At 36.2% G+C, this 12,591-nt stretch overlaps 1 long non-coding RNA gene across 2 annotated transcripts; it reads left to right on the top strand.

The window, feature by feature from the left end:
- The first annotated feature begins 9,811 nt into the window (after positions 1 to 9,811).
- Positions 9,812 to 11,905, top strand: LOC121628122. 2 transcript variants are annotated; one of them, XR_006008100.1, is made up of 4 exons: positions 9,812 to 10,164; positions 11,191 to 11,294; positions 11,436 to 11,593; positions 11,660 to 11,905. It is a non-coding gene; the product is annotated as an uncharacterized LOC121628122 (long non-coding RNA). The 2 variants fall into 2 exon arrangements; XR_006008101.1 differs by having other exon boundaries at positions 11,430 to 11,593.
- The last annotated feature ends 686 nt before the right edge of the window (positions 11,906 to 12,591 follow it).

Here is a 12,591-nt window from a genome sequence, read left to right as displayed (position 1 = left end):
TAGACATTACATATGCAATATAATAATCTAACTAGGTCTTATTGACAAACAGCATTATAAGCATCCAATAGCAAATAATCCTGCTGCACACGAATAACATATTGTCTGTACTACATGCATTGGGATGCAGCCAGACAATCTGGATGCAATCCCAGTGCTGTATTTGCAGTAAAGTGGTTAATTCATGTGGTAGCGCAGGTGTCATATACACCAAAGAGGCTACGGCCCTGACTCAAATCTTTTCTTTTAGCTGCATCTCACCCTCCAGTCTATAAAGGTCACCAGATCCACAACATATATTGTTTTAAAAGTACCAAACTTTCTTGGATTTGAGGTGTCAGGTATACTACAGCTGAAATAGACTTCTGTGCATGCAGTAGAAATTATCAGAGAACCATCAAACACGAAGTTCAGACAGAGGCAACAATCTAAGAATTTAGCATACCAAAATGGCTGGATAAAAAAAGTCTCTACCGAGCATTACTACCCAGATGAAGCACGATTAAAATCACAAAAACTATGACTTTAAAAATCATAGTCTGTCTTACCTTTTCTGTTCTGTGGTAAACACATATATTCCAGGTAAAAAAACGATGCTAAGGTCTAATGTTTTCACTCTGCGTTGTTCTATGATTCACAAAGGCCCAGGCTATTTATATAAAGATGAAAAGTTTTTTTTACGCTCGAGCATGCCATCTATCCATATACTACATATACTACATTGATACTTATATTAACTTATCATCAAAGTGAACAATGAATTGCCAGAGCCCCCCAAGAGCACTTAAATGCCCCCCTTTTAGAAATAATGCTCCCAGCTCCCAGACGGTCTCTGAATGCCCCCATTGAGAAATGCTACTTTAGACTTAAACTGTAGCTTACTGCGAGGCTTTGAATCTTGGCTTTAGTGAAATGGGACATTTAACAAAGCCCTCGTATTCATTTGGCTGTCAGAGGCCCAATTCTTGACATCCTGAATGTTGTGACATAGTTTTACCTTGAAAGTCCTGGAGCTAATGGATGCAAAAAAAAAGTCCATTATGAAAATGTTTTAAGGCTCATGGCTTGTGCACTTGAGCATTTATTTTGACGCAATCATTGAGAACTTGCTCTAAAATAACTTGTGACATGTCAGGTTTGATTTAAGACTCTACTTTTTTTTGTTTTTTGTTTTTTTTTTTGCCATTTTTGTTATTTTAAGTGACTGTTTGTGGGCAGTTCACAACGTTTCACATGTTTGGCTTCAGTTTTATTTCATTTATGTCTTTCTGTAACCTGTATTCAGTATTCTGTATTTCAGTTTCTGTTGTGTTGATTATTTTTGTATCTTTCCCAACATTTATTGCCTTGCAGCTTTTTTCTTTTTCTTTTTTTTCTTTCTTTTTTTTCTGTGATCATTTTTTTGTGACCTCTTTTTTAGAAATCCATTCAGGTTCATACTGTCTTTTCGATTATCAGGTCTCTATTTACTCTTTTTTCCATCTGTCTGACAAAACAAAAGAAAAAAAAAACTCCTTTCTAGAAGTTTGTGTAATATTTTCTTCTTTGTATCTTTTCTAATCTTTGATCAACCTCTCATGAAATATCAAAACCTGCTGGGACATTTTTCTCTCCAACTTTGTGTAATTTTTTTTTTTTTTTTTGACATAGTTGTTTTGCTTAATAAAGGGTTAGTAAAAGAGCTGTAAAGCTGTTCACTAATCAAAGTAAATATGTAAATATAGAAAAAGAAAACATGACAGTGTAAATCAGCTTCTTTGCAACTTGATTCAATTGCAGTAACACAAACTAAAATGCTGCATTCAAGGACATTATTTAATTTTGTTTTGTTTTTTTTTTTCCATCAGAAGATAAAACCTGGATTTATTAAGAAGATGTATTTTTATCTTTTTTACTGTAATCAGGAAAGTTTTGTGCTTTTTTTAAGATGTTATTATGTTAAAATAAAAGTAGAGATGAATAGTGTCAGTCAGTCGATGATTATCCTAAATTTAAACTAAGAAGTTTCAAAGTTTAATTTTGGGTACAGTACTTAAAGAGTTTTTAGGATTTTTCTTTTTGTAGTCAGGCTTTTTATTTAATACTTTAACTGATGAAACTCTTCTGAGAAATATTTTCTTTTAAAGGTTTAGGAATAACACCTCCACTGACTTTTTATTAGTGGTTTCCTCTCCAGCCCCATCCTCAAAGCACCAGGAGATCAACAGCGCCCCCGAGTGGTTTTCTATTCCCCTACAACATTCACATCCAATAATTTCACTCAGAAGCTGGACTTTATTTTTCAGCAAACAAACACTGAAACTTAAGTAACCAGATTAAAAAAAAAATAAACAAATTCAGGATTAATGAGCGTTTTCTTGTTTAATATAAATGGTAAATTGCAAATGTCAGATATACTGTAAACAGTCATTCTGGCTATTGTAGACAACTGTCAGCTGTCAGGGAGGAAAAGAGAGAGTCTGGATGTCCTGCACAGATTCTTGTACCTCCGGCCTGTGGATCTGTGTTAAGGCTGGCAGGGGCTCTTGATGATGGAGGCAGCCCTCCTGTGGACTCTGTGATGGTAGATGATCTGCAGAGAGGGCAAGGGGGTCCAGTGGTTTTGGATGCAGTCTTCACCACTCTCTGCAAGCGTAGAAGATGTGGAGGACTTTTGGTGACAAACCAAAACTTCTCAGGAATCTGCTGAGCTTTTTCACAAGCTGTGTGGTATTTATTGTCCAGCCAAGGTCCTCCCTGATGTGGACCACAGGTATTTGAATTTTCTCACCTCCACTCCTACCTCATGTCCACTACCATCTCCTTGATTTTGTCCACATTAAGGGTGAGTTGTAGTCCTCACATCATGTCACCATAGTGTCCACCTTCTTCCTGTATGCCGCATTGTCCCTGCCAGTGATGCATCCCGTCATGATGTTGACCTTGTGGTAGGCCACACAATTATAGGTGAACAGGGTGTAGAGGATGGAACGCTGGACACACCCCTGAGGTGTGTGGATGTTTTTGACCGCAATTAATTATGAAATCAAGTAATCGTGACATCAATACATGTTGCTGACTTTCAAGAGTATGTTTTATACAGAAAGTGTAGTTGTATGGACACAAATTCAGGTTTTGAAAGCCAGTAAAACATCAGGGTTGTGTTCATGTAGATCTCCTAAAGACATTAGCTTGTTTCAGGCTGTTATGTATCTTTGTTTTGGGATCATATCAGGATTAAGTTATCAGGAAGAATATAAACACAGATTCAGATCTCATGTGTTAACATGCACTTTTATTTGCCTATGATGTCACTTCCCCGTGTTGATCAAGGACAGAAAATGTTTAAACATCTTTCTTATTATCTTCAGTTTTTCTCCTGTCCTACACAATAGACATCTCCTCAACTTCTCAAGATTTGGGGTCTTTATTTCAGGTATTACTTGGGCCTTTGAAAGCACAATCACCTGTTCTCACCTTTAAAAACTTTCCTGTTGGTAGCTCATTTCAGCAGCACAGGATCCAAACTAATGTAAGAAACAGTTTTAAATCTCAGCGATTTCAAAGAAAATGCAAATAATGACATAATATGTGCAGATCTACTGAGGTACAATAGGAGGGCCATGCTATCTCCTGGAATACAGTAGACTGAAAGGGGGCAACATGTAGTCTGAACCACGCCCATCTAACAACCATTATACATCAGCTTTTGAGATCCTGATTAGATGTGTTTTAGTGGCTCATAAAAACACCAGCATGTCCTCATTCGAGAGCTACATTTCATTTAGCAAACTTACTCTAAAGTCAGGTGCTGCTTGTTTAACAGTTTGAGTGGAATCCACCTTTATCACTCCTGACATCACGTTTATTTCTTAAAAAACAGAAAAAATCAGAAGCTGTATCAATAATTTGATTGGCTGAATTGAATCTGGAGGGTCTCAGTCAGCTTTAAGTCTCAGAGCTGTTCCACTGCATCACTTTAATCCCAAACTGGCTCTTTGTCACACTCAGATGGACTCCATCCTCAAAATGCTAAGCTGTTCATTAAAAAATCTAAAATTAAAGTATTAATTAGTCTCTTCCTCGAGGGAGAAAATTGACAAGGAGAAGCTCAAAAACCAATTCTGACTAAACTGTGTGCTTTTTTTGCTTTTGGTTTTTCAATATCTTTAAAATTTATTTGTTTATTTTAATAACTGTTACCTTTATATTTTACCTTGAATTGTAGAGAAGAATTGATTGATCGATTGGTTAGGTCAAAACTGGCACCGCTTAGTGTAATGTAGAAAATAGCTCCAGACTAAAAGGAACTAATTTAAAATCATCAAATCTGGATTACAGTGTGTGAAAGCTTAAAAATATACTCATTGAAATATTTAATGCTTCACTTATTTTAGGTCTACATCAAAACCCATTAAAATTTAAACCATACTTAGACAAATAAGCTGTGGATATGTTTAACACAAGGTTTTAGAAAGATATTTTATTTATAAAAGAACAATACACTACTCACAAAAAGTTATGTATATTCAACATTCAGGTGAAATTTATGAAACATGGTGATAATTTCATTTAAAACAATTTTTATTTAAAAAGAAAAGCTAACAATGTCTCAATAACTTGTCGTGTTAGGTTTTGCTACGAACAATTTAATGAAGAAGACTGTACACGTGCAAAAACACATCACACAATCTTATAGATATATATATATATATATATATATATATATATATATATATACCACAACCAGGATCAGCAGAACCATGACAGATGTGGACACAGTTTAGACTAGATTGAATTAGATAGACTAAAGACATGTACAGAATTGTAAAATATTTATGTGCCACTTAAACAAATGTCAGTGTTTGAATATTTCTCCATAATCAGACCAGCGTACTAACGCTGTGTTCAGTGGCAACTTGAACTTCTAATTTTTAATTTGTAGAGAAAAAAATGTGAAAGAAAATCTAACAAGAACTTCAATTTTCTACTCTGGAACAACTTTACTGTTAAGTCATTTTTCAAATAAAACATTTTTTATCTCCTGTTATGTTTATATAATGATTTTTCAGTTTAAGAGTCAGACACCAGAAGTCAGAGTTTATATTTGTGCAAAGAGGGTTTGAGTGTGATGATGTGTGTATGAGAAAGAAAGAATGACCAGGTGTGTGTTATTCATCTTTGTTTTATACCTGTGTGTGAAGGTTTTATATTCAAATTTTGTTTTTAATATGTGAAGCACTTTGTGCTGCTGTTGTATGAAAAGTGCTTCATAAGTCAAGTTTGATTTGATTTTGATTTTATTAGATAAAGCACTGTTACTATAACTATCACTTTTACTGCATTTTGTAACTTATTAAAGTAAAGAAAACAAAACAAATTTGAAAATAATCATATTTTTCTGCCACATCAGACTTTACAGCATAATCCCAAACTTCCCATTTCTCAACTTCATGAGGCTTAAGGCTCTTCTCTGTTAAAAAAGAAAAAAAAATCTACAAATATGTAATTTGAAACGGCGACAGAGCTTGAGGAGCTGAGCTGAAATTAGATTGCAAACCCTAGGTTCCACCTTGGGTTATTAAACGATACTGGAGGACAGAAAAATCTTTAATTTCAAAATAGTTTCCTAACTTTTCCTAATAATATCGACATGTAGCTGCATATTTCTAGAGGAGACTTTGTCCTCGTTCATGTAACTATTAATGCTATAAAAGGCTATTAGCCTGACATTAATGTGGAGTTTCCTAGCAATACTAATTTACTCCTCAGGTAGCAGATTATTTTTAAGATAATGTGGGAAAACTGTGTCATATTTATTTAGTTTTCAGTGAGGGTATTTAGGAACCACATATGAACTCAGTTAATCAAAAAATATTCTAAAAATAAACTATGACAATGCTCAAAGAGTACCTCAGTATCCAACTCCCAGTGTGCTATTCAAATCATTGTGGTCAGACACAAAGATCAGTCTACCACCACCAGACAGTAAACCAGAACTGCTGTGGGGAGAAGCCCCTGAACCTCCTACATCAAGCCCCACATACTGTACTGCATTCCTAAACAACCAACTTAACTTTCTATGGACCATTTTGAACTTGTTGAAAATATTTCTACTTGGTGATTCAGATTATTAATGTAAAGATTCTTTATTTGTCATGTTTTCTAATGCAGTGGTTCTCAAATTATATTTGAACATTGCACCCCCTATGGAATCATTTTTCAGCCCCTAAACCAGGAGTGTCCATCTGCATTTTAATTCATGGGCCACATACGGCACAATTTAAATTTCAAGTGAGGAGGACCACTAAATTTTACAGCATAATAACCTATGAATAACAAAAACTCCTCATTTTTCCCTTTATTTTATTTAAAATAAGTACACGTACATTATCAAGATGTTTGTCTTTAATTAACAATTCTTTAAGAAAACATAATGAACAACCTAAAATTTCTTGATAAAAGAAAAGTTTCAGTTTTATTTAGCTTTGGTTACAAATTTACATAATTTTATTTAATCTCTTTACATATTTAATTTTTTTTTATTTATTGTGCCTTTTTTTATATATATTTAATGTTGAAAAAATGTAAATTTATATCATTATAGAATTCATTTTATATATTTAAAAAAATATATAAAATTGATCAACTTTGTACATTTTAAAAACATTTTAAAAACAACTATATCATGATTTATATATTTATCATATGCATAATAGTTAAGTTATTTGAGTTATTAATACATTTATTACAACTTACAAATCATAATGGAGCAGCAACATCACAAAGTATTTAATCACTGGTATTTGGAACAGAGAAATACACTGTTTTAAAATACGATTAGAGTAACTTTTCAAGATCTTAAAGTTATTTTATTTATGTACATACAAGTACATTTCCAACTCTGTAGGAATACTGCACCTGAACTGACTCACTTCATAATACAGACTGAAGTGGGATCTTTTAAGTAAACAAGCGATTAAAGATATAAAAAGTTATCTCTCATTTTTTTATCTTCTCACATTCCCCCTTGAGTGTCTCCAAGGACCCCAAGAGTGGCATATACCTCCCCCGATAAAGTTTTGCCCACTCCCTGGCCCTCTCACATACATACGTCTAACTCCGCCACTGAGAAGCAAATAAAATATTCCAATGAAGCCCAATAAAACCACAAGATGCACTTTGTGTTATTTATAACTGAAGTTTCCACACAAGCAGAGGAGAAAATTACAGCATTTGCAGACTCTGAGTTGTGATTTTCTCCAAGCTGCAGCTGCTTTACTGACGACTCCATCAAGCATTAAAATTATCCTGTCGTAATAACACAGCTGTCTGTCAGTGCAGCTGCAGCAACACGAGTGTTTGGGATAATTTTAGGCTTGCACTGATTAGGGTCACATGTTCTCTTTTTGCTTGTAGGCAAACACACTTAGTACATAAAACAGTTGATGCTCTGGGATTAAACACTGCATGTGGTGAAAAGAATCAAATATAATAATCTTTATCATTATAAGTGTACATTCAGTATTAGATCATTCTGTTTCTAAATACTGCCACCATTACAGAGTTTGTCCACTAGATGGTGCTCACAGGTTTACTGTTACAAAGGAAAATAGCCAAAGAACAGTACTAAACGTCTAATATCTATTCTTCTTCTAGCCACGAGGTGCTGTTGCCTTTAAAAACTCTAATCACTAATCAATGAAATAGTTTTTTCTTTTAGTATTCCCATAATATTCACCCTAATAACCCCAAACAAAGCTTTACAATAGTCTTTAAGACAAGTATGAGTATAGATATAGGTCTTAAGGGAGATATTTGGTATAAGTGGAAGTAGAGCAGGTTATACAAATATGTATCTATTTGAATAAATTATATTAAGTTGCAAATAGATATATTAATAATGTTTCTACATATTATTTGGAGACAGTAATAAAAACTGCCGCTGTAGTTGTACCTAGAAAATTAGAAATGTTGCAGTTATGCATAAAACACTGTGAAACTGGGATTGGGAGTCTTTTATAATGCATCCCAGTGCAGTTAGGCTCTCAAAGGGTCAGTTGGGTGCACCTATTTAAAATCCCTGACTTGGTAATCTTGCCTCAGGATCCCCCTAGACAAGCAGGTGAACGTGGCCGGGGAGAGGGAAGTCTGGGTTTCCCTGCTTAGGCAGCTACTCCCGTGACCCGACTCCGGATAAGCGGCAAATAATGGATGGATGGATGGATGGATGGATGGATGGATGGACATTAGTAATTGTAACTTATTTTAGTTACTAATGTTAGCAGCCAGCATGTTTGTCAAAGTCTGAATTCCTACTCAGCTTTCACGGGACTCCACAATCTTCATCTGGCAGACAAACAGACCACAGTTTGTTCACAGTTTTCTTTGTTTTTTTGTTATTGTTTTTTGTCTACGACAGTGGTCAGCAGCACCACAGGAGATGGTGCTCGCTCTCCTTTCTTGACATACACATCACATTTCTAGCACAATTCTATGAAAGCCGAGAGCAGCCAGGCTTGACTATTGTTATTTTTTAATCATTATCTTAAGATAACAAGATTATTTTCTTTTTTTCTGAACAAGTTTGAAAAAGAGGGAAATAAAAACTAGTTGATTTTCTCATAATCTCAAGATAACGAGGGTCATTTTCTTGTGAAAATGGGATAATTTATCTTGTTATTTAAGATGATTAAGGTGAATTCAAAAGTTAGTGTTAGTGTGTTGCACTGGATTAAATTGATCAAAGTAGACCCCATGACAGCTGGGGAGGGAAGTCATGGTGTATATGTAAGTCTGTGAATGATTGATGGTAAAAACTTAATTGTCAGACATATCACAGTTTCAACTTTTGTCAGACTTGATAGAAGTTAAATTGGATGTGTTGATCAGTGATGGATGTTCCTGATCTGACGTCAGCTTGCATCCGATGCTGGCGTGACTGTACTGAGGCATCCCAGTACAGAACAGCTTTGTACTGGGATGCCCCCTGGAGTGACCAGTTGAGGTGTTAGAAGGTGTTAAAGGACAGTCCCCCTCTCCACTACTCCACACCCCTCCCGAACAATTACAGCCCTGCAGAGCTCCTTCAAGGACAGACTGCTGCACCCAAAGCGTGGAAACCAGCACTGCTCCCAGTAGACCACAAACACACTCAATAAAAGTCTGTTGCAGATTTTTGTATTTGTGTTGTGACTTTGTATTGCTGTGACACTTCAGGGCCACCGGTCAGTACCAAGTGTTCTACACAGCAGTCTGAATGAAGACATGTAATTAAGAGATTTGGATGGTACCGTGTTATGATTTTTGTCATTACATGCTTGAAGCATTTTTAAGCTGAGAATTGTTTTTACTGAACTGTGCAGTTAGAAAACCAGTTTTTCAATGACTGTCTGTTTAGGATTTTTAGGGCAGGTCTGAAATCACATTTCTGAGATGCAGAGGGATTGTGTATATAAGACAAAAGGCCAGCTGCACCTCTAACCCTGGAACTGTCACAGTCTCAAGTTGAAGTTTTTCCAAGCTGCCTTTGAATGCACCTCATCTTCAGCACTGATTGCTGATTCTCCCCACCTGTGCTATTCTCCGTTTAAGCAGCAGTCCCTCCTCTGTTTGCTGCCAGAAGTTCTCCATTCTGTCAGTGTCCAGCCTTGCTTTGTGTATTCTGAGCCTTCTGTGTGTAACTCCCTAGATTTCTAAACCTGCCTAGTAGTGAGGAAGCAGGTTTTTATCTTGAGCTTTTTTTTGGGGGGGGGGGGGGCAAAGGACTGCTCTTGGATTCTTGCCTGGTCTCTGGTCTGGTCTCACTACCTGCTCTCCTGTCACCTGTATATGTCCTGTCATGTATATAACCCTGTTTAAAAAAAAAAAAAAAGAAGCTTACTTTAATGCATTAGCCACAAACTAGCAGCTAGCTATCTATTATGCTTTCATCATAGAAATTACATTTCTATTAGAACAGAAATACAACTTTGACTGTCTATTTAAATTACAGAGAAAAAATCCAAGAAACACTGGATACATTTTTTGATGAGCTAAAATGCTTCACTACTGCTGCTTTGGCAACACACTACAAACAGCAGTGCATTGGAGGTTTAAGGGCTGTAAGCCAACAGAGAGATCCAGAGTGTTTACAGTCAGTGGAGCTTTGGTGGCATAATTTTGTGTGTATAAGCAAGGTAACAGGTAAGTGAGCATTATCACCAACACCCGCCTCATTTTTCAATTGGTAGCTTTAACAACTTTTACCAGAGACCTGGGATTGATAGAGTCTCTCTAACCTGATGGCATGCTTTATGGAGGTATTTCAGTGGTTTAATCTGCCAGATTATGTACAGGTTTACATCATTGATTAAATTATACAATTTGCCATGACTAAAACTATCTCTGTCTGTAACTGTCTTCATGCAGTTAGTAGATACACTCCTATCTTTGTACAATCATTGGTCATTTCCTTGTGCCTTTGAGGCCTGATTTTACTCATTTTAGTAGATTTCATAGTCTAATCACTTATGTTTGGGTGAGTAGTTAAAAACATTTTTTTTTTTTGTCATGTGACAAACTCTTTTAACAACTGAATGTCTTCAGAGAAGGTTTCTGCAACAAACTGTCCCTATTTCCCTATTTAACTATAATTAATCTTTACAATGGAGACAAAGCATACAAAATGATGCATTACACTTCAAATGCCTTAAAAAGGCACATTGTATATTATGGTGGTATGCTTGGATTTAAAAGTCATACATCTTGCTGGTTAATGTGACAAAACATAATCCCTCAGTAATAATTCAAGGATTTTAAACATTCGCAATTCATCATCTGGTCTTGTGTCATGAAGAGGATAGTGAAAAAGAGCAAAAAAAGCCTGCTTTGTTTGCAATATTGAAAGAGGAAATCCATGTATAAACCCCAGGTGGGGTTTATGTTCAAAAGAATAACTGAGTGCTTTTAAAGTTTAACTGAAGGTAGTCTCATCGTCAGTACCTCCGCTACTTAATTAAGTTAAAGATTTATCTAGTTACATTGTTTTTCTGTCATTTTACAAAATTGTCCGAGGGCAGTTAAGATAGAGGGGGGAGCAGTTGGTGAACTTTACTAACAATCTGATCTGGTTTAAAGGAAACTTCCATGTAAACAAACTCATCTTTTCTCTGTCCCACCATAAAACCTCCCCCCATCTCCATCATCACCTCCGTCTCCCAATGAGCTCAGGTCCATCGCTATAGCAACTGGTTGCCACGGGTGACGAGACACAGCCAGCGCCAGCCAGCATCCTCAGTTGTTGTCGACGGCAGGCAGAGAAGAGAGAAGGCGAGGTGAGAGCACAGCAGCAGAGAGGGGAGGAGGCTTTTTCTCTCTCTAAAACAATATCAACAAAATGTAAAAAAAATAACAAAAAAATAATCCAACAAGACAGCTGGATTCTTTTATTTGTGTTCCATCTCCTGGAGGGGCAGCCGGAGAATGGTGACAACTTGTTCATCCAGGAAAGTGTTGCTTCAGCACTCAGCAGCTTCGGAGTGCAGGGTCTGACCCCGACGCCCAAAATCACAACTGAGATCACAGGGACCGAGACCGGCACTGCTGCTGACGCTGCTGCTGCTGCCTCTGCAGGGTGAGTCCCAACTTCCCTTTTTTTTCACTTTGAGCTTTGTATTCTTACCTAAATCATGTTTATCAGGAGCCCTGTGAGTTGAAAATGGAAAGGTTTGGGGTGATGCAGCGAGGTGAACGCTGCCATAGACCTTTGCATGAGTGACAGGGGTATGTGATGACGTCTCCAGCTGGTAAACCCAAACTGTGGCATCATAGGGAGCAAAAACTGTCACTGTCACCCCAAAAGATTTTGTCAAAACACTGTTAATATTTGTTGTGATATGTTTGTGTCAGGAGATGTTGTGTTTATATGCATCGCAGGTGTCATTGTTTTTTTTTTATTTTAATGTCTGATAGTTAAAAAAAAAAACTATTTTAAATCTTTAAAACAAGCAAAAGAACTCCAGTCTAGTGGATTAAACTGTGTTTAAACCATCATACAGAACCATAGTGGCGGGTCAGGACCTCCCAAAGGATCCAATAATAAAAATTTAGTTTTGACCAAGCCACTTAAAACCCTTATTCTGATCTTATTTTTTATTTTCTTTCCCATTCCAATGGCAGTTTTTATTATGAAAGTAAAATGTATAACCTGCTCTGTCAAGTGATTTCTGCTCAAGTCAAAAACTGTAATATTATATCAGCTGAAATAACCTCTTAGTTTTCCACAGCGTCGTCCTTTATTTTAAAGCAAATCTCTTTGATCTGCTGCAATTTATCATCTTACTACACAATTCAGCTTTAATTGAAAATAGAGGAAAATCTGATGGGATGATATTAACATGGACAGTAAGGCTTATCAGGGAAGCAACATGATGATAGAAATGAAATGTGTCAGAGCTCCACCCAGTGAGCTCATTAATGTGTTGTTGTGATGCCAGCTACAGGTTGGTAGCACTTCGTTTTCTCTTATTCTTTCAGCTTATGTGGTTGCAGTCTGACAAACATGTTAAATTTAGCAAAATTGACTAGTTTAATTTGATTAAAGGACATTTCTAAAAAGATTTTACCAATTTC

Source organism: Melanotaenia boesemani, chromosome 17 (genome assembly GCF_017639745.1).
Source record: "Melanotaenia boesemani isolate fMelBoe1 chromosome 17, fMelBoe1.pri, whole genome shotgun sequence".
NCBI classification, from domain to species: Eukaryota; Metazoa; Chordata; class Actinopteri; order Atheriniformes; family Melanotaeniidae; genus Melanotaenia; species Melanotaenia boesemani.
The sequence above is the reverse complement of the archived record's forward strand: the minus strand, read 5'-3'. Positions and strand labels throughout refer to the sequence as shown.